Here is a 23,540-nt window from a genome sequence, read left to right as displayed (position 1 = left end):
AGTTAAAGCTCTGTTTTTATTCCATATTCCATTAAGGGTGATAATAGTGTAATGCCATATACTATGATACTGAGAGGTGTCTTAATTTCTGAGGTGGTCATTGCTGTAACCCTACCTGAAACACATTCATTTAAACCTATACAGGTTACTCTGTAGGAGCTTCAATTTTAGTGGAATTGGTTTTAATATATGATCCATTATTATTTGTAATTATCTCTCCTGCTCATTGCATTGTTTTCTACGTAGCTGACAAATTTGTGCTTTTTCAGGAGAAATCCTAGTTACTCTGTCCAGATCACAGAAACCTGTTTTTTCGTTTGCATGAAGATTAAGAAATCAGCTTCTTGGAGAAAGAAGAGAGTGACCTGGTTACCTATAACTGCGGCAATAACTGCTCAAACTTTGGACCTCAACTTTGATCTATTCTTACAGTGTGGTTTCCTTTACAGTGAGCATATATGTATGACATGGCCGATAGTGTGTCTGTAGACTATTTGTCTTGTTTAGTGTTACTCCTGTGTATATGTCGTTCACCTTTCTGAACACTGATGTAGGTTGAAATCAGCCAAAAAGTGTTACTTGCAAGAGAAGTGAAACTTTACAGGTTCCTGATATGTCTTAATAGGCTAAATTTAGCACTTAAAATTGTAGTATTCCTATAAATGCCAACAGGCTCCCTTTCAGGTTACAGTCAAACTTCGTCACATAACCCATATCACTTCCTCTTCTCTTTCCTCTCAGGCAGGAAGGGGTTACTCTCCATGTTTCCTGTCTAAATCCCAGAGCTCCAGCTATGTTCTGATTGCTTTCTTGATGTTAAACATTCCCAGGCTCCTATAACCTTCTAGCTTGCCTCCACCGTCCAAGAGCCGTCCCAGGTGAACGAGTGGGCGAACCTCCTGTTTTTTAAGGATAAAATCTCTCACAGGGGGTGGGAAATACGGGGACTGGAGGAGTAGGGAGCCGTGCGATGGGAACGCATTCTTTCTTTGCATTCCGTTTAGTTGGTGTAAGGCTGTGGGAAAAGCATGTTTTCCCAACCATGTTTTTTTGAGACAGTGTTTCTTGTGAAAGAAGGCTGTTAGGTTTGATTCTAAGAAAGCAGGGCACTGCTTGTAGACACATTTAAAGTGTGATGGAATAAATAAATATGAGTCAGTCAACTTTAGGAACATGCTGCTCCGACTATTGAGGTTAACATGTGCTTCCCTTTCAAACGTCATACCTTCAGTTTTTCTTCCACGACTCCTTCCCACTCACTTCCTTCCCTCCCGAGACACCTGATCGACGGCTGAGTTATGTTATCTCGTCTGAGTCAGCGGAGCCTTCGCATCAGTCATAAAACAAACGGGATCCAGATTGAACTAACATGCCTGCGTGGAGGCTGTGATGTGGATATGACCCAGGAGCAGAGCTGGGCCAAGCCGGACTATATTTAGCCCAGCGATGCTCAGGCTAATTGCCCTCCCAGGCCTAATCATTTCCAGGCTCTGCAGCTCACAAACGGCTGAAAGGGAGGCCAAACACCCACTAACCTCATGTTAAAGAGATGTCAGCATCAATGGGGCTGTCAGAGCGCTCCACAGACAAGACAAATTAGCACAATATCCTTCCTCCTCGTATGCTATTAGATGCTCCATAAGCCGATTGGATTGGAGAGTCCAGTATTGCTGTCTGCTGTAGTGTATTAATTGAATATGTTTTCCTGCTACTGTATCAGTAATGTGAAGAGTCTTGGCAGCATCCTCTACAGGAGACATTGGGAGGTTGTCTTCAGTTCATCCCCCCTTTTGGTGCCTTCTTAAGCAATCCCTTTTGAATGATAAATCCCTCCAATGCTGCCTCCTACAGCCAGCTTAGCTGCTCTATGTGGGCCTAACCTGGGCTGAGAAGAGAAATGTACCAGTGCCTCCGCCCGGCTAAACTCGCTTTGGCTGTAATATGGCGTTGGTGGAAAAGTTTACTTTTGTTTTCACCATCCCCCTGCATGATTTCCTGATCGTGTCGAGTTACACTGTTTCCTGTGTGGTTCCTGTCCCCACGACTTGTCCAGGTTAAACAGCGGGCACACGATGGCCCAGGTCAGGGGCTGAGGGATCTGTGGTGAGGGGTAGTAGGATGATCAGTTTGGACTGGCTCTGTCTGATAATAAGCCCAAAGCTTCCTTCCTGGTCTAGTTCCCGAAAACTGATTTTTCCAAGGCCTTTTCCATTATGCACACCTGAAGTGAGACCAGGTGGACTGCCAATCATGAAAATGATGATATCAAACACTTTTAACAGGCGATTCCTGAAAAGGAGCACATTCCCAACATACTGATGGGCATAATTTCCATCAAAGTAGTTTCAGATTAGTACCCTTTGAACCTGTGGTAACTGTACCTAAATCCACTCTTCAATGTAGGTGGGGTTTGTAATGGCCGTGCTTTATGGGTAATCTCTGTCACTTTTCCAGCAGTCAGGAACCACACGGGACACTGGTTTAAAGACACACTGTGATCTATTAACCTTTTGCCGTAGGCAGCAAGACAAAAACCTGCTGATAAAAAAACGGGGGTTTGGGAAATCCTACATCAGAGCGCAGACGACAAGATGAACAATCAGTGCTCTGCAGTGTTTTAACTCCACCTTTTAGTATTGGATCAGTGTGGTGAACTGAACCAAACTGAACCGGACTGCTTGGTGAAAATTAGGCTAAAGAGCCTGACCTCAGTGCAAAATTTCCTGAAAGAAGTGTTGGTTCACCCATCCTAGCAACACCCACAGGGAAGTTAGCTAGTAAGGTTATTGTCCACGAGGAGGAAAATTGCCTTTGGCTTGATCTTTTGAGACATTGACATTGACAAAAAACATGACTTTTAAAGTCATAGAGTAGATGCACTTTTTATTGGTGTGTGACTTACAAGACTCTCATAATACCAAGTGCTATATCATAGGCAACAAGACTTGTTTCAAGTCCAGGCCAGTTGGGTCAACAACTCACAAGTGGGCCTAAAGACTCTGAAACTCAGAGTTGCCACGCTTCCTTAATGACTCTGTAAGGACACTCCTGGACAACTCCCCTTCAGTTAGGTAGAACTGAAGAAGCCTCTTGGATGAGAGGTGAAACGTCTTCAAGAAACTGAAAGTCCAGTTGCCTACGATATTGCACTTGGAATTACATTGACCTGGATGACTGAGAACCTTCATCAACAAGCCTCTCATATCTTTCTGAGGAAATCCATAATTGAAACACAATTTACTCTTCATTTCTAGTTTTTTCTTTTTATTAAATGTCAAGACTTTGTTTCAGGAGTAGTTGCTGCTGTCCCCACCTGTGTGATCTGTCCTTAAATCCAGTCAGCATAGCTATTTTTAGCATTTTAAAGTGTCTCTTTCCCGACAGATTAAGGTCTCCATCTTATCTACATGAGTCTGCCCTGACTGTGTGGAGTGCAGCATTGAGTCCCTCATGTTTGGAAACAATGTGGATCATGTCACAGAGATTTAGATGTGGTGGTGATGGGTTTGCTAGGATTATGTGATTTTCTTTTTTGTTTGTCAGGCTATTGACTGCAGAAACCATGCATGACAAATGTACATAGATACAATTTACAGTCTGTTTCAATGAATAACCACTTTTGGTTACTAGCACGACTAATTCACAGAAAGTGAATGTATTAAGGAGTATTTTCTTTAATCACAAATGAGTAGTATGATACTTTAGGTTAGCCAAACTCAAACTACAGCTACAACTGTTACCAGCCTTGATGGTATGAAGACAACCACTATTATTTTCAGGCAGTTGTGTTGTTGAATAGATCCTCATTAGACTAGACATAAAGAGCTGTCGTGAAAGTGAAATCTGAGCTTGCCTCCTCAAAAAACTCACCTCCATCATATCCTGTTGGTAGTAGGCTGTCAAGTCAAAAGGTGACCTGAGAGCCAGAGGCAGAGGGGGAGTGAGAGAAAGAATAAGTGAACTGTGTTTGTCAGCTTTTTAAACCCTGAAATTGATTCTTCTTCTGCACTCTTTATTCTAATGACAAGCTAATCCCCCTCTGCTGTTTTCCTCTGTTATAAATAGAGCCTCTTATTTCCCCCTCCGCTGTGCGCTGCTGCTGAAAATTAGCACTCATGATGAGTCTGCGCTCTCAGCAATCAATTTGCCACACTAAGTCCCTCCAAAAAGGTTACCTGTGGCAACTGAGCCCCGGTCACGTAACTTTGCATCTCCTGCCAATTTTTATTCTGCTAGTTAAATAAATGGCTTCGTCTGGAGAGTTAGCTGAATGAAATGTCAAAATATTGACACTGAATAGTTACATGATTTCAAAGCATTTGAGGAGAGGGTTTGGTTGAAGGTGTTGCACTGGGATAAGGGGGCGTGTCAGCCCAAGGCTACTTTAATGATGTTAGTAGAGATCTGCTTATTTATGAGGCTGTAAGTTATTCATGCTCAGCACTGGCTATCCATCACAGCTAGGTTGGTTTATTGTATTAAGTAGTACTGCTACCAGACTGTCTGATAATCTGATAAGATTATTTTCGTCCTCTACTCTTCATTCAGATCAGAATGCAGGGTTATAATGCTGATGTCTGCCAGTCCTCCGTTTGACCAAGTGAGTCTTTCTTCACTTACATTGCTTCTTACTTGTCCTCAGTATCTGAGATGTGGATGAAGGCTACCTCTTGCTCCCTCCTCTGCTGAAGTCATACAGACTTTTGTTTATCAAATGATAACCTGAATTTACTACGCAGCATGTCTTCTCATGCTGGTACCATAGTTATCTCTCTCTCCACAGCGCTAGCTACAATCACTGGCTGGCTTCTCGGCGGGAGACCCAATGTGACAAGAAGTGTTTCACTTTACCGGCCCATCTATCTCCTCAGTCTCAGAATGCAGAACATCATGAAATGTTGCACTGATCATACCAAAAGGGCTCCAACAGTCCGTATTGAAAACAACAGGAGGAGAGCTAGTTAGCTCCAATTGCTGCTACAGGTCTGGCAGAACTAATGTTAAAAAAGACATCGCAGGACAGAGCGTTTCTGTTCAGAGGAACAGGAAGTGTTAAACAGTTGAACTGCAATTAACATGACAAGAAATGTAAATAAGTATCACATCTTGCCTCTGTGTGACAGTAGGCTCACCTTCCAGTGTTGCTCAGTTTAGCTATAAACTCTTCGGCCTTCTGATGTAGTCGGAAGACAAATCGTAGGAAATAGTTATTTTTCAGTATACACTTAGCTTAAGGAAACTTTTTTTTAAATGTAAAGCAAACAACTGAAAAGCTTGTCCAGTGTAATCCGAGTCTCTGGAAGCTCCAAGATCTCAAATTGATCATACATAGCCATTTTTGTTAGTGTGTTTCTTTTTCTTTAAACTTTGAAAACAACTCCCCATCTACTTTAGTTGACTGAAAGACTGAATTTTGTTGTCCGGGTGAGCTCATTCTTTAAGGACATGGGAAGACTTTCATTAGGATTTCTTTTGCGTTACCTCACAATATGTTTAGCATTCCCTCACAATAATTTTTATATTCCCTCATAATAATTTTTGCATTTCCATGCAGTAATTTTTGCATTTCCATGCAGTAATTTTTGCATTTCCATGCAGTAATTTTTGCATTTCCATGCAGTAATTTTTGCGTTCCCTCGCAATTCTTTGTTTTCCCTCACAATAAGTTTTGCGTTACCTCGCAATACTTTGCGTTCCCTTGCAACATGTTTTGCGAGGGAACGCTCTACCTAATGAGTGCAGAGACTCTGCAACTGCGACAGCCAAATGCCAATGTGTTTACCGGCACAGCAGCAGCTCACAATCCTACGTATCTGCTCTGCTAATGGCTGTTTAAACACAACCCATCAACACCCGACAACCACTGAACATACAGATAGGAAATAGCACGCTTTTCTCTTTTGAGGTGTGATTTAATCGTAATTTTCATCATGGCCCACAACTCCCTCCCCCTCTGGTTGAACAGCGGACCTACCCAGGCACCCAAGGGGGTGGACAGAGGAGGAGAGCCTAGATCAGGCACTCGCTGACGCTTGGGGGAGCTCCGTATATAATTATTCAGAGCTGTAATCCTGTCTTGTTGCATTATTAACAAATGTATTTTGGCATCTAATAAGCCATCAAACTCGTTGTAATGAAGTATTGTAGTCCTGCAGATATGTCCTGGCCTACAGTTGTTCTCCAGATCTAAGAAAATAGTTTGTGTGGTTCAGACCCCAAGAAGCTTTGAGAAATGAAGAGATGAAACTTAATAAGGTATACTGCCCCAATCTATTAAGAGACCATGCATGTTTTATCAGCAAGGCCATGCAGTGACATACTGTACATTACATGTCGAGGTCTAGCATGAGTGCAAAAAGTGGCATTGGACCTGTAATCTCTCCCTGTGAAAACTGTAAATGCTATATCATTTTTTGCCAAACGTTTAAAATCTGTTCCGTTTTGTAATTGAATTTATGAAATGTAATGTCATTTTGAAAGTGTATTCCAGTTGGCAAACATTACTACATGCTATTAATATCAGGAATTTATATTATAGTGTGAGTCCCCTTTGAAGAAATATAAGAAAGTACCTACAAAATGTTCTGCGCATGAATTGAGATTGTGTTTTTTCAGCTATTTTCCTACACCTTTTTAGTATTTTCTGAGAAGACAAAGAAACATTAACAAACCAGAAGGAAGTCACATTTGTAAGCTGTGGAAGTTGTTTAACCCTGTTTTGAAAAGTGAGAGAGAATTAATGGAATCTGAACTACTAAGACTACAGTAGGATCCCTACTGTAAAAGAGAAAAAATTGAAAAGAGAAAAAATGCATTTTAGAAACACTGCATAAATATAATTTGCAGATCTTTTTATTTTTTATCTGGCTTTTGTCGTGAAGCCCTGTGATAATGGCTTCACATCGTACTGTAAAATACATCCATGGAATTGGAGAGGACACACACACCACCTTGCTGTGTGTTAGTGTGTTCCTGGAGTCGACTGGGCAGGTCTGCGGTGTGTCTGGCAGGCTGCGGCGTCTCTGGGTTGCTCTGATAGCGCTTGTTCCTTTGAGGCCCCAACATGCTGAGGATAACGACACCAGCCCCGTCCAGGGTCTGATCTCAGGCCAGCACGAAATAATCCAACAGTTCAGCTGCCAGGACCTGGGCAGGATAAAGATACACCCGTGGTTAATTGGTTGAGCACATCATCAGACGTATAACACAGGTTTGATAGCTGATAGCACAGTCCTGCCTACTCTGGCTCTTAACTGGCACACAACGATGCCTTGATGCACCTTCGGAGAATGAGCCCACCCTTCTTGTCTCCCTTGTCTCCCCTTGATCTGCCTCAACTGGCTCCTCTCCCCCCACACTTCCCCTCTGTTCTTTCTGTTTCTCTCCCCCGAAACCACCTTTCTTCTTCGCCTTCTACCCTCCCAGTTCCTCGTCAGATCCACAGGGCCAGATTTTTATCGCTTTTCTGTGAGTCCTGTGAGGGGAACCTTGAGGGTCTCAGTGGGATCAATTTAAAAAGGAAGCGCTTGTCTCTCCTCCTCTCCTTGGCCCTCTTGGCTGATTGGGTCCGCTCGCCAGGAACTTGCAGGCTTTTGATCTCAACCACCCCCCTCACCCCCACCCACCCATGCTCGAAGTTTTTGTTGGAGCTTGGCTCTAAAAAAAAAAATCTGTTCCACTTTCTGAGAAATGTGGGCCCCATCCCCTTTCTCTGCACCTGTGAGAGAGGGAGTATAAGTTTTGTAAACCCACTGGGTGGTACTAACAATCTATGGCGTGATTGACTTCTCTTTGAAGATGTGAGAGCAGTCCGTGTCTTCAGGTGGAGGTACACCGAAGAGGACTTGTGGTCCTCGGGCAGCACACTTGAACAACCGGTGAGAAGTTGCTGGGAGGGTCGATGCATAATTCACACAGTGTGGGGAATGGCTCTCTGTGTTACAAAGAGGAGAAAGGTACGAGGTGGTGCCTGGGAGCGTTCCCATGCTGAGCTGTGTTGAAGGTGCTCCCTCCTTTGTACGACATGAAGGAACAATGTCCCTGCAGCAAGAGGGACTACATTAGACTACATAACCGACCACTGAGTGCTGTGTCCAGGGTTTTATGTTACTTCTTATTTTTAAGGGTATCATTCCAATCAGTTATGATGAGCTTGTAATTTGTCATTAATAAATTAGCAGTAAAGAGCACACAATTATTATATCTTTGATCTACATCAGCAGATACCCTGAGTTGAGGTAGAGCTGGGCAATATATCAATACTATATCATTATAGTATATAATGTTATATGAGACTATATATACTCTTAGATTTTGTTATCATTATATAGTGATATGACACAAGTGTTGTCTTTTCGTGGTTCTAAAAGCAGCATTACAGTAAAGTGAGGTCATTTTCTAAACTTACGCGACTGTTCTACTTGTTTGTTTGTGAAATTACCAATCGTCATTACTACATTATTGTCCCAACATCGATATCGAGGGATTTGGTCAGTAATATTGTGACATTTGATTTTTTTCTCCCATATCGAGCATTTATGAAGTGCTTTGAAAAGATGTAAAAAATATCAAGATATATATTGTGTATCGCGATATAGCCTAAAAATATTGCAATTTTATTCTAAGGCCATGTCGCACAGCCCTAGTTTGAGGTAATGGAATCAATGTCTCCATGGGAAAAGTTGAATCAGTGCTTCCCTAACATACAGTTAAACTTGTGTTTTTAGCTTGGTTATAACAATATGCTCTTAACCTAACAAGCTTCATGTAGTAATTTTAAACTTACCAGTTTAAGACGAACTGGGACTAGGACTTAGGACTCTCTGTGGGTAGAGCCGTGGAAGACGTCTGATATTAGCAGATTTATGTTACAAAAAATATAACCACATTTCAAACCGTTTCCCTTTTCAGTCTGCCATGACTACTGCCCACTGTGTGTGGAGCGGAAGAGCAAAAATGACACCAAACCACATTCATTGTAATGCTTATGTCACTCGTTGGATTCCTCAGTACAGATAGATGACCTCAGAAACAGATTTTTACTCATTTAGAACTGGTCCCCATTCAGCATTCCTACACCAATGTAGACACCACCTACTTAATTTTAGTATGAAACACCTTTTTTGATCCTTAATAGTACTCAAGAATAACAGTACCCTCTATTTAATCAAACAGGAATATTCAGGCTCAGCGCAATGTGTGCAGCAGCAAATGAAATTTCTCCAGCATTTGTTTATGTGAGTTTGTTGTGTAATATCACTGCTTTTCTGATAAATGGCCAGTAGAAACAGTGTTTGGACTGGAGCCAGGCCCCATCACCCTCCTCCCCCTCATCTTCCTCCTCTCTCTCCTGCCAGGTCACTGGAGGTCAAACAGGAGTTTTTCTTGTCCTACCTTCTTGACCTCTTGAAAGCTCCAGTCACGACTCTGGATTAAAATTCCTGATAAATTTAGCTGAAGCGGGCCACAGGTTCTTGTGCTTTTGTTTTTTCAGGCCGTATCAAAAGAACATCACCTCATTTCTCGCCAGTTAGATAGAAAAAACAACATCTCTGAGCCGCTGAGGTGCTCAGGGAGGACCTGAAAGTTTGAGGTGGTTTGTGAGCCTCTGTCTCTGTAAAGCAACGCACCCCTTATTTTCAGGGCTCTTGGGTCTCTCGGTGATGACATCATCGGTGTAGTTGTGCACTAATTGAGGTTTAATGCTAGAGTAGCGAGAGCAGGGCTGTAATTTTCCCGCCCCGGCCTGGAATAGAGACGACAGCTTTTCATGTGGTCTGGACTAATTTAGGTTGCAGTGCTGCAGCTGTGGGACACCTCACACTTTTGTCCTTCTTATTCTGCCTAGAGATAAAAAAAAATTATGGGAAAAGCAACTTGTTTATAAGGTAATGTAAAGGACTTGGTCATGCCCAGACTTAGACATGCAGTAGAACAGACAGACTGAAGGATAAGTCAATAAACTGTTGGTGAGACATTTGAAGACTTGGCAATTTTTCCCAGCAAAACACTGACATGGAAATTGGACCTTATAAAGGTTTTGGTAATATTTTTGTTCCAGTCCCTGTTGCAAAACCACCAAAGTTCTTAGGTAAGCCTTGGAGAAATAAATCACTCCTCCCACCACCTCCTGCATAAAAACTGCACTCATTCTGAATCTAAAGCAACATATGAGTGTGGTTTCTATAGGCCTATGTAGGTGGTGGAGGAGGAAGAGCATGAGGAAGAAGCAGCTGCAATATGCAGAATGGCATTTGGCGTGTCATTATGATTGTATGTCCACAGAGCCGGGGCGTAATGACATTCATCCTCCAATCCAGGCACACACACATGCACACCAACACAAACACAGAGCTCTACCTGCTCTTTATCCCATCCGCCATATCAGAGCCTGTATAAACATGAGGCCCATTTGAAGTGGAAAGCTTTTAATCGCAAGAGTAATCATTGACATTGCTTGGTGGTTTCTGGCCTGAGAGAGGAGCGGCAGAAACTGCCGAGGGATGCCATCAAGGTCTTGAGAGACACCTGATGGCAGCAGGAGACAAAGGATTGTGACAGATTCTGTCTCTGGGGATAAACTAGAGATAGGTAAAACATTTTTTATTGTTTGCTCCTGAAAGCAATATTACAGAACCAGATAACTTCTAGTACTGAAACTAATCTCATACAAATCTTAGTTGATATAAAGAGGGGTCCAAAAGTCTGAGACGACATTGAAAATCTCTAATACTTTTATGTGAACCTATAATGATAAAGTTTGAGGATTCAGAAAGTAAGAGATTATTGTTGTTCTTTTATTGTTCTTCTAAGCAAAGAGGGGCTTTCTTAGCATCCAATCATGGCTAGACTTAAGGTTTCTAAAGGGGCAGTGCATGGAACACTTTACAGAAACTGGATTAGTTGTATCCAAAGCACGATCAGACAGCTAAGGTGACCACAGCATCAAAACATCAAAACATCAAGCTTAGTTCTCTGAGAAATCGCAAAGCGATTTCATCACTGATACGGAAATTCTTAAATAACAGCGCAGACTCCATAAGCAAAAGTCCTTGCTGCCTTTTTTAAAAAAAAGAATGAACAGTTCACACCAACTCCAGGAGATGTGCTTCACAAACATCACTCTGCACAGGCAGTCATATTACACAAAAATATCTATATGTTGCTTACTTAATGTTTTATTTAATGTTTGATCAAGACAGCAACATTTAATGTGAGTTTTCTGGTTTCACTGTAGTTATAATGAGTTATGACAGCAGAATAAATGAAGTAATTGAGTCAGTAAGTAAAAACAATGTTGTTTTCTTCTTGTATACTTCTCATTAAGAGTAGCTAGAACTTTATTCATCCCCTGGGACGTTGTTGTGCAGCAGTGTCAGTACAAATTATAAAACAGTGCAAACATAGAGTGGAGTCCCATCACTCGGTCTACTTGAAAAAAACATTTTTTGGCTACTTGTGATGTCAGTAAATGTGGTGAAGACCTGGTCGGGAGCTGTGCTGGACAGCTTGGACAGGAAATGTTTTGAGAACAGTGATGTCATAACGGGGGTCAAAGGTGATGTGGATTGAACTATAAAGTACTTCTGTAGCTTAAGTAGTAGATAACTCCTTTACTTGACCAGTGTTAAGTTTGTGAAATGACAATCTTTTATATCTAGAGAGGTAGCAGGTCCTCTTCCACAGAGTCTGCTGCATGTTGTACTGTCATGTTTCTACAGTAGCCCAGAACAGACAAACCAAACCCTGACTCTAGATTGGGCCTTTTGCGTTTTTAGCAGCCAGCCACGCTTGGTGAGACGAGATGTGTACATTTGGTTACAATCTCAACCTCACTGCTAGATGCCACTAAATCCTTCACATTGATCCTTTAATGCAGTGCTGTTTTTGGTGTGATTCACACATAAATGTCATCATGTCTAATTCTACAGGTCTCGACTACTGACTTTCCTTTCCCATAGGTGGCTTTGAGTAAAACCCTTGTGGTGAATCTGCAACCTGTAAATGTAAATATGTGAGTTTGTAAGTTTTGCAAAAAAGTTACATGCCAGTTCCATAAGATACTTCCCATTATAAAACAACAACACATTATTTCTACACTACATATGCAAAATCATATTCCATTATGGAAAAGATGTTCATTACCATCAATACAACATCTTACTGGTAGTAAAAGTATTTTTGTGTCATCGATTTAACCATAGAATAGTCTACTGTGTGATCTCAGAGGTAATCTCAATTAGCACTGCAACTCTTGATTATTTTCATTGTCGATTAAGTTGTTTATCATTTTTCTTGATTAATCGATTAATTGTTTGGTCTGTTAATTAGTGTTTCCCAAAGCCTGAGATGATGTCCTCGAATGCCTTGTTTTGTCCACAACCCAAAGATACTCAGTTTACTGTCATAGAGGAGGAAAGAAACCAGAACATATACATATTTAAAGAAGCTGGATTCAGAGAACTTTTACTTATTTTGCCTTAAAAATTTACCCAATTATGTAAATAGTTGACAATTGATTAACTGATCAATCCTTGCAGCTCTAATCCCAATATAATAACTGTTCACTGAGAAATGCCCATTGGTTCACGTACAAACTCCAACTGAAGCGTTTTGGTAGCAGGACGCTGCGATCAGAGGAAAATGAAAATAAGCAGTAGATGTCATGGTACATTGTGTATCAGTGCTTCTGTAATGTACAGTGGCCTCGGGGTGTGATTTAGAAATGAAAGAGCGTTTTGTGATTAACTCTCAGCACATGCACACACACATACACACACACTGATCCCATTGTAGCAGTCAGGTCTTGCTGGCCTCTGCCTGGGCCAAAGCCTGTTAACTCCAATTCAGAGCGTAGAGGCTGGTAATGAGCACTGTCAGAGTTGACATAACAACCTCCCGCTCTGGGGCTGAACACTGGAGTCGGACACAGAGAGACAGAGAGAGAGAGAGAGAGAGAGAACAGGTTCTGTCTGTGCTGCCGTGATCCTGGGACTGTCTGCAAATTAACCATTCAAATTCCCTGTCAGTTTTAGCTGTGTTTGTGCCAATAGCTTTATATTTGTATGGTATTAGAGAAAAAGTATCTCAGTTTCTTTAAATAAATTTAAATGCCCTTTTCTTCAAACTGCCATCACTGTGATTCGTTGTCGCAGGAGAGGTTGAAGTTCCAGGTAAATCATGTTAACTTACAGTGACTGCGTTTAATTCCCCTTATACCTGAAATGAATTAACACTGGGGCTTAAAACTTAAGCATCACTGGAGTTTTCAAGTATTAGGAATTAAGTCTAGTTTGAATGGAGTCTTTCTGACTCATAACTTTGCAGGGTTAGAAATAAAGGGTCATATTGAGAGAGACCACATTGAAAATCTCTAATATTGTCGCATAACCCTGGAAATAATTAGAAAGTTTGAAGATTCAGAAAGTAAGTGAAAGTGTCAGAAGTCAAATTGTTATTCTTAACCAAGAGGGCATTTCTTTTCTGTTCTTCTCTCAGCATAAAATCATGGGTAGACTCAAGGTTTCTCAGGGGGCAGTGCATGGAACTCTAAAACACTCAAGCTCAGTTCACTAAAAGATAGAAAAGCAACTTCATCACAGATACATCATTTATTGAATAAACAACACAAGACTCAGATCAGCAGTCGTTATGTCAAAAGAAGGCTGTCTTGTAGTGTCTCAGTAGACAAGGAGCAGTTTTTAAACCACTTTTCAGGAGGGGACACAAGACCAAAGGAATCGAAGTTATAGATGTATGTCAGTAACAGAAGGGTGTATGTAAGGAGGCGGACAGGAGAGAGAATGATACCTCAGTGTTTCAAAGCCACAGTGAAACATGGTGGTGGGAAGATTCAAGTCTGGGGCTGTTTTCAGACTCCTGCACAGAACTGACTCCACCCTGACCGAGGAGAAGCACCACTCCATTCATCAGAGACATGCTCCACCCTCTGGTTTGATCTTCAATCTTCATACTGCAGCAGGACAATGAGCCCAAACACCTCAAAGCTTTGACACAACTACTGAAGACCAAAGAAGACCAAGGAGTCCTGACTGTCATGGACTTTCCTTCACAGTCACCCGACCTCAACCCCATTCAATATTTATGGGGGCACTGGACGACTGAGATAGCCAAACATCCTCTGTGACATCACAAGAAGCTTTGTGGAACACTGTCAGATCAAGCTGCGATTACATGAGTCAGCAGGTTTTACACTAACTTGTGGAGTCCATGCAGCTCGAGTGCATGCTGTCATTAAAGCAAAAGGGGGACAAAACAAATAAAGATATTCTGAAATTCATGGACATTTTTCAAAGATTCAACTTTTCACTCAAATTCTTAAGCAAATATCATTAGTGATGAAAGAAAACTCTGATCCCTGAAACCCTCATCAAAGTGCAAGTATCTTGACTAGTGGTCTAAAACTGTTGGACCCCACTGTATATGCATATATAGAACAGTTGTTTTCTTCCTTCACAAAGCATCTTCCTCTCCGTCCCCAGCTCGGCTTATCAGAATCAGCTTGTTTAGGGTGGATGACTTGCTGTGTTGTCTGACTGGAGTTCAGGCAGCACAAAAAACAGCTCCCGCATTCCAGCATTGCGTGTCTTGGACTCCTATTTCTCAATAATTTATCCAGACAACTAGAATGATTATTCTATGAATATGCACTAAAATTTCCTCTCTTATGCTCTTTCTCTCTAAGTTTGTGCATGTTGGTGTGTGCTCAAGTGTGTGCGCATGTGAGCAAATGCTGTGTGTACGCGTCAGTTTTCCCCCTGAAACAAAGGAGGTGTCAGGGCGAATTAGCCCCCCTACGACTGAACGCCCAGAGAGCTTAGAGATGCACCACAGGTTCTGCTGAGTCGCACATGAGCTGCGGTGTCTGCCTCTTCCCCTCTGCTTCCCCCCCCTTGGCCCCAGCGCTCGCCCCCTCTCCACTCCTGAGTTGCTCTAACAAGGTTGTTGGAAGAGGATAAGGCGTGTTAAATGAATAATTTACACAGAAGAGCGCTCCTTATTTATTTAATACGGCTGGATCTGACTGAGTGGGCAGCCTGCGTCCCCAACTGCCGAAACACTGGCTAAACGAGCTCGCTTCGCTTAATGGAGGTCCAAAGCGACAGGCATTTAGAGCGAGCAAGGGGGTGCATAAGAGAGAGTTTGTAGCTAGTGTGTATATGTATGCTTCTGAAACAGGCCATGCAGAGCCGCGGCTAAATGTACTTTGTCGTCACACCATGTTACATTTTTTACCTTGATGCAGACAGATCATTTGAGACCCTTCACATGATGCCTCCAGGAATTTATAGAACAGCACACACTGTAACGAACGCATGGAAAAAATACTATGGACATTTATGGAGCCCCAAATGTGTCACTATTAAATAAATAAGGCATTAAGAAATAAAGGTAGCACTCTATGACAACCATGATTAATAAAGGGTAAAATAAAAGTTAATTTAATATTAGTTAATGGTTATTTCACTCTTAACAAACAATGAAATGCTTTATAAACCATTTAATAAGCAGTTGTTTATTGTTTATAATACTTTGTAATTTGTTTAGAAACCGTTGTTTAATAAATGGCTATAAGGCATTTCATTATAGTTAACAGTGAACTGTTTAACTATAAATTTACCATTTATTAATGATGGTTATTATTAAGTGTGACAAAAATATATATTATTATTATTATTATTATTATACAATAATACAAATAATACACAATGACAATGGTCCTTTTTTTATTTTTAAAATGCCTTTTTTTCTAGTATATTTTTATTTCATAATTGCTTTTTTCACAATGATATTACGTCATAATATCAAGTGTCATGACAGTGGAGTTGTCACCAGGGACCGTCCACTTTCCACATTTCAGCTAATCATATCTGTTCTTATCCTCCCACCCAGCTAGCTAATTCCATTTTGCTTTTATTGTTGATTTTATAATGTCTTTAGCTTTTGTAATAATGATTTGAGTTTTGAATCAATAATAAGGTTATATGTATGTTTAAATATTAATTAACTTTAATCTGATTATTCATATGATTATTAATGATGTCTTGTTTATTTTTTAGGTATTTTGACACTTTGGGACTCCATATTATTTGCATAGCAAATCAGTTATACAGTTTGCCTTAAGATTGTTGTTTTTCTCTATTTTTTTAACAATTATATTTAAGGTTTGTTGTTTGATGTCTTTACAGGGGTTGTGTGGAGAGGCGGGGACAGGACCACATCCCGGGCACCATCCAGAAGAAGGAGGAGCGAGGGAGCAGCTGAGGAGGAAGGATCATCCAATCGGTAAACACTTTTTTGGTTTGACAGTAGTTACTTTTAAGATAAGATACATTAATGGATCCTACGCTGGTAAATTAAAGTGTCCCAGCAGCAGAAGTACAAGAACAGATAACTAAAAAAACTAGGAGTCATACATACATAGTGAACACCAACTATATTCAAGTGAAGCATGAGCAAAATGAAAAAAAGGTACTAAATATGCAAACATATATTTTTTAAAATTGTACTTGATTCAAAAGTTGCTCTTCGATGGATGAATTTGGAAGTGAATCAAGTTCTTTGGTAGCAGTGTTTTCTGTCATTATGTTCGAACTTTACTGGATTAGAGACAGTAGCAGTCATGAGAGTGGAGGAATGTGTTTGTTTGTCCTGAAACAAAGGCAAGATGAGTGAATGTCACTCCTTTTCAATAATTAAGCATCAGTCCTCGTGCTAGAGATGTGAAAAACGACTGCTCCGACCAATCCGGTTATAACCAAAATCCTCCAGATCCTCTCTCTGACATCGGGTTTGTCTGCCTACTCCTCCTCCTCTTGTTCATCTTCTCCTTCTTTCTGTGGACAGAGGCAGCCCCACTCAGCAGGAACGATGCATCGCCACAGTTCCCTTGTGTTTGTGTGTGTGAGTGTGTGTGTCTCCCAGGAGAATGAAATCCCACAGCTCACAGTGACCTCATTATAAAAATAGCTCATCTATCCAGCCATTACACTTCCCTCCATTTCCCCTCTCCTCCGCAATCTCTTCGATATACCGTGGTCCTCTCCACCTTCCACTTTCCCCTCTCTGGCTCCTCATCAGTGTTGTGCTGGACTTAACATGAGATTAAAAGCTTACGCAAGTCCTTGTAATGCCAAGGTTTCCCCTGCACCTGTCATTACCAATCTGCCCGTAATCTGGGATCATAAGATGTCTTTTAATCATGAAACGTCTCTGAGTAACATTAAAGACAGTGTTCGCATGCTGTGGCGGTTGTTCCACCATTGTTCTCTCCTGTCTTGTACCTGGTCCACTGCCTCTCTTCACCTCTTCTGCTAGTGGAGCGAAATCCCCCCATTAGACTGAACAGCACTCACGTCTGTTTAATTTAACAACAGCATCAGTGATCATTATGGTCCAAGGCTGGCTTTGATCCTGCCAGACAGTGTTTCCTACAGTTTTAATAACCCAACAAAGACACCTTAGCAGATGTTGAATTTATGGACAAAGACAAAGACAGACAGACAGGAGGGAAGGATCCACCAAATCTTTAGGAATGAGAAAAAAAACTAATTTCTTAAGACTTTAATTAGGAAGAAAAATGTGACTAAGCTCATGGTGGTTTTTATTCAGTAAAGCACTGTTTTACATTCACAGTAATACACATAGTCACCCCTGGGAGCTGTTTATACAGGCGCTGCACTGTTGGCTGCTGAGCCACTCCACTGGAGCAGCTCAGGGTACTGATGACCGGCAGAAATTATAATAAAAATTCTAATGATTATGTTCCACAGTTTTCAAAGTATGCAATCACAGTAATCAGAGGGCTGGGGGAGTGTATTGAATGTGATTTTGGGGGGCATGAAATACCAAGAAACTTAATTTATTTTTCACAGAATCTTTGTAATCTAGAGAACAGAAAAAAAAGTAGAGATGCGCCGATCGATTGGCCAGACATCAGAAAGCAGATGGTTTTCAGTATGATCTGCCATAACCGATAACCGGCCAATCAGTGTTAGATATATCCAGTTCTTTTTTGGTCAAATTTACACATGTAGCCTGCGTGTCCAACAGGACCGTTTCTGTTATTTACCTGATTTATGTGCCCTTGTTGCATTTCAGCTCAGTTTGAGAGTCTTTTGCGATTGCGTTTTCTAACCCCTCTCCCTCCCTTCTGCTTCCTGTCTGTGTGTTTTACAGACATGGAGCAGAGCAGAGACAGGGATATGACTTAAGTAAATGACAAGGTGTGTTGTTAGCTCAATCTGTTGTATTCTTTTGAGAAAGTTAAGTAGCCCAGGGTTATGAATGTAAAATATTCAAATAGAGTAAAGGTTTTTAGGTCAACAGGAGATAAATGCTACAGTAAAAATAAATAAAAGTCAGGATTCAAACCCTGTGATGTCCCCTGTCATATTGGAGTATTGGTTTCTTGAGACTTTTTAATACTGAGCAGGTAGAACCAAAGCAAATAGGTAGGACTGAGTATCAGTTTACCATGAGCGAGGACAATAAGAAAAAAATGCTAGAATCAAAATGATTCTAGCATTTTTGTAAAAAAAAAAAAAAAAAAAAAAGGATTGTAAACCAATTACAGACTGTGTCATTGTCACGCCCCTGAACCTGTAATTCACTGTCATTTCATCTTACCATATTTATTACGTTTTTCAGTGAACTGGCTTGAAAATGACTGAACTATGCCATCTTTAGGCAGTATGCCACTTTTAAGGTAGACTGGAAAATTCCAATAAGAAGCTGTGAATCGTGGGTTAACTTCATCTTTTGCAGTCTGGTGGAAATCTCTGCTGCGTCTTGCCAGTTTCAAATAAGTCTTCTATTATATTAGTGTGTGGTTCCAGTGCGGCCATAGTGTTGATTCATTGACTTACAATCAGTTCTGGTTATTCAGGCTTTCTTTCACACTGAACTGTTGGTGGGTGAATTTGCTGCAAGTGCAACACACGAAGAAGTCAAAGTCACTTCTGGGTCACACAAATCAGACAAACTAAATATCAAAATCAAGTTCGGCCCGTCGCCCGGTTTTTCATTTCCCTTTTTTTGATCTGAGCATAAAATCGAAGTATGAAAAAACAAACCGTTATTATTTCTTTGGTATCAGATACATAAACGAATAACGAAATAAACAATCGTTCTTTCATTTTCCGATTTTGGATTCCCAGTTGAATATTTAAAAAACAAATGATACACGGATTCAGGATCAACTGATAGTGTGATAAAATTACTATATTCATAATTCACTCACTCAAATTTATTTAGAGGTAAGTTGTGTTCAGATTGTCTTCGGTACTGCATAAAGAAACGTAGCCCAACATGTCCATTTGAATGGACCAGTACTATACTGCTAACTGCAGCAAAAAAGTTGAATCAGCCTGAACTTCTGCCGCACCGCACCACAACATTATGTGGTAAAGCGCTGCATTAACATTTAACATTTTCCTTTCAATCTGTATTACTACTGTTATGTTTTGGTACACAGCTGAGACCCAGTAATAGGGTTTAAGGAACCATATTTTAGCTTTACTCAGTAGGTGATTCTAAATGCCAGGTACTTTGGGGGTCCCAGCAGATTTGCAGATTGTGGTTGGTCAAACGAATGCGTCATTCATTCTCAAATTAATAATGGATCACATTGCATGCAATGCAGCACACTGAAAAATTATTCCATATCATTAAATTGGTTTGACGCACTGTTTGAGCAGCTTGTTCTAGCCCCAGCAGTGGCCCAGGTTCTCCATCAGCATACAGTATTAACATATATGTAATGTTTGCAGTAACAATGTCAGCGCCAATTCTTCCTTTGTTGTTTTTCCCACAAAATCTTATTTTATTCCCCTGTGAAACATTAACGTAATGTCTGCACTGCTGCCTTTTTTCTTTTTTTTTTTGAAGAGTATCCAAAACATGCACATCTTTTCTGTCTGAGGTGCTGAGTCTGAAAGATAGATACTTTCTCTTCCACAAGGACTCTCCACACTGTAGAATGCTCAGTGTCAAAAAAAAAGGGTTAGGGATCAAAACAACGTCTCTATACTAGGGCTGGGTGACATACAGTATCAATATTATACAATTACTGTGATATGAGATACGGTCTTAGATTTTGGATAGGGTTATCTTGTGATATGGCATGTGTTGCTTTTTGATGATGCGTTGTCATCAAAAATGTCATTGTGTTAATATTTTCAGAAAGTACCAATAGTCATCCCTACAATATTTTTGGAGCATTGTTATCGAGGTATTGAGCATTTATGAAAGGCTTTTGAGATTTCAAAATATCCAGATATATATTGTGTATCGTGATATAGTCTAAAATACTTTAATATTATTTTGAAGTAATATTGCCCAGCCCTACCCTGGACTGCAAACATTGTACTCTTTCTAAATAAATAAAAGAAAAGCTGTTTTTGTGCCCGTCCGCTCACTCTTGTTTTGCCTCAGTTTCTATCACTGTCCCTCTCCACCTTCTTTGCCTCCTCGATCAGTGGGGGTTCTTTATCCAGTTTCCACACTTATATCAGTTGTTCCACCATTACCTGGGGTTAGTGACCAGGGAAACAATGCCTCTTCCTGTTTTGTTTGCCCAATGGCAGACACACTTGCTTCGTGCTGTAATCGACCTTCATTTTTGCATAAAAATCCAGCCCAGTGGGAGACTGAGTATCGTAGTAAAAGGGAGGGTTATAGAGAACCAATCTAAATGTGGATGGTGTCATTTTTCTATAGCCATTACACTGTAACATCAATATTTACTTAGTTATATATGAAAATAAGCAAAAAAAACTTTTTTCCAGTTTAAATCAGAAGTGCAGATTGTTAAGTTCTTGTAGTGGAAAAGGACAATAAGTTTTAAGTCCTCATATTTATGACTGCTGTTCTGTTGCCATGTCACATTAAATTGAGCTAAAGTAGAGAATATTTTTGATAAGTGATTTAAAAGATAATACAATAAGTTTCAAGTCAGCCTGCTGTCTGATGACATTATATTTTTGCTCGGACAGTGTGGAGTTAAATCAAGTTACCACCAAGTGTAAGCGTACTTGTTTGTGTTCACCTCTCCTTTGTAACATTACCTTTTGACCTGCATTTCGAGCAGGTTATTCCCCCCAGACAGGCCATCTTCTGTTAAATAAGAACAAGCCGTCTCATTTTGACCTGCTTTCAGAAGCCCAGGCTCACCTCAACAGGAGAACTGTTGGAATCATCTGCATATTCTTTTGATCTTGCACCGGGTCTCTAGTAGCACGTCATTAAGGAAGTTTGCACGACGTAACTTCTTCTTCTCATCATGGCTGAAACTCCACCACGTGCCCCCTTCTTTGCTATTGCCCTTCACTCCATGGCAGCTCCTTCAAAGTCCTCTACCCTGCTAGCGCCCTTCGCTTCAAAGACGCCCTTAGTTGGGTTGAAAGCCAAAACCACTCTTGTCTGTCCTTCACCGCTAAGCTGACATGTTTGTGTCTGTGTTGTGTTGCCCTTGGGGTGGGTTACCTCCACCCCCACCCCCTCTATCTCATCTCTTCTCCTCCCCACCTTGCTGTTTATCTGTCTCTGGGCTCGTCACGTCCCTGAACCTGCTCTAATTAGCATCCCACACAACACTGTTTATTTACTCAGGTACCGACAGAAGGGGAGGGAGGTGAGAATGAAAGAGAGAGTCGGAAAAAGGGAGAAAGAGACAGAGAAAGCTGGGAAGAGGAAGAGAGAGAGGGAGGGCTGGGAACAGGAAGAGAGGGAGAAGTGATTCAGAGAATCAAAGAGCTATGAGACTCTCTGGTAGCGGATGCAGGGGGTAATGATAGTTAGAAAAAGACATGATGCAGAAAAGTCAAGAAAGTGAGAGACAGAGAACTTTCCCGCCTCTCCACGCCTCCTCTCTGCCTTTTCCTGCGTTTCATCTGAGATGCCGAGTGCCTAAAATTAGCAAGCTGGCAGCTTCCTTCCTTCCAGGGCCCCCATTAAAGTTCTCCCATTGCGACGAGTGATCATTAAGGTGGGACTAGGAACGCAGGTGTTTTCTTAGTGTCCCAGTCGAGGTTGCAGTGGCATCACTTTTCCTAGGAAGGGCCAAGTTCTTTGCAATGCTTATCTGTGGGAGTGTTTGTGTGTCTGAACAGGTTTTCTACTTGTATTTGTGTATCAGTGCATTACAGCGTGCACTGCACATCTGTCAGTAGGGATGGAGAGAGGGCAGGAGGACAGAGCTGGTTTAAAACGGACCTGTTGTTTGCCTCTGCAGGCTGAGCAGGTTTCAGCATCTTCGTGTTCCTCAGACATTACCTGATTAAAAAAAATAATATATGTCTGAGTGTACAAATCCTGTATGCAATGTTCAGCCTGTTATGTCGTGGCCATGATCCCTGATACAAATATCTCCTAATGTCTACTTTCATACCTCCTCATTATTGATGGATTGTCTGTAATGGAAAGTCACAAGCCTTGTTGAGTCACTTTCCAGATGGAACATAATCTGTTCAAAGCATACCGAGGCCTTTAGGTCATTCGGACGGCTTTTGTGCTAGTTTACACGTTCTTTTCTTTTTTCTTTTTTTATTGTTAGGTGCCACAGATCGGTGCGTGCCCTTCGACATTTGAAGCACTGTGGTCCACGGTCTAACCAAGCTCCATGCTTGTGGCTCCTTGTTGATGATTGACAGATATAATCAGCTGGTGGCCACACAGAATTTGTATTCTGCATTTCTTGTCCAGCTGTAATGGGAACATGGTCTTGATATTAGGGTTATGCCTGCCAGGCCCCTGACACACCTGGCTGAAGGTAGGCCGTTGGCAAATGTTGGTGAACGTCTGTGGCCCTAGTTGTTGTGGTGTGTCCGTAGGCACTAGTCGTCCCTTGTCATCTGCTTTTTAGACAACACTGTATCCATGATTTCACCCATGTAGTGCAATTTCTTTTTTTTTTTTTGCCTTGATTAGAAGTGGCTCTATTTGTGAGAGTGCTGTGAAAATAGCAGGCAGACGAGTCAGTTGGCTGTCAGCTGTAGCCTGTTCGATATGTTCAAGTGCAGCTTTTTGGCCAAAACACAGGCGATGTGAGACAACGCAACAGTTGCCGCTAGTTCTTTGATGATGGTGTGGTGTGTCTGGGCCCCTCAGACTCTGGAAGTCTGCTGGTTGAGGTGCAATTCTGAAGATAGCTGATTGTTGAGTCTCTTTCCCAGGTCATCAGAAACTGATGCTTTGGGTTGGTAGCTAGCCTAACCTAATAACACGAAGCCTCACTATTTGGTAATTTGGAGAAGTGTCAGTGGTTTACAACTTGGCAATGAGAGTTTAAATGCTTCCACACTGGTAGACAAGGATTCATTGTATGTCCTATTATGTCATTCATCCACCAGTATCCCTTTTTTCATGTGTGTTATCTAGTTGTGTAACTATTTTACCAGCATGTTGTCATCCCCGTCTTGTTCCTGTTGGTCACCCAGCAAAATCTACTTGCAGCAACATCCTGACATCAGTGACCCTGCACATTTCTGAAACAAAATATCTGACACTGCCAGTGCTTTTTC

The 23,540-nt window shown here is 41.2% G+C and overlaps 1 protein-coding gene across 3 annotated transcripts in view; it reads left to right on the top strand.

Annotated features, from left to right (window-relative positions):
- znf438 (zinc finger protein 438) overlaps positions 1 to 23,540 on the top strand; it is a 53,565-nt gene that overhangs the window by 17,779 nt on the left and 12,246 nt on the right. For 2 of the 3 annotated variants that reach the window (XM_073488810.1, XM_073488809.1), the window contains exon 2: positions 16,209 to 16,305. The gene's annotated coding sequence lies outside the window, so the exon portion shown is untranslated. Of the gene's footprint in view, positions 1 to 4,542; positions 4,601 to 16,208; positions 16,306 to 23,540 lie in introns of those variants that run through there. The other variant, XM_073488811.1, reaches the window with a different exon arrangement.

This window comes from Pagrus major, chromosome 19 (genome assembly GCF_040436345.1).
Source record: "Pagrus major chromosome 19, Pma_NU_1.0".
Lineage (NCBI taxonomy): Eukaryota > Metazoa > Chordata > Actinopteri > Spariformes > Sparidae > Pagrus > Pagrus major.
This window is presented reverse-complemented; position numbering and strand designations above follow the sequence as displayed.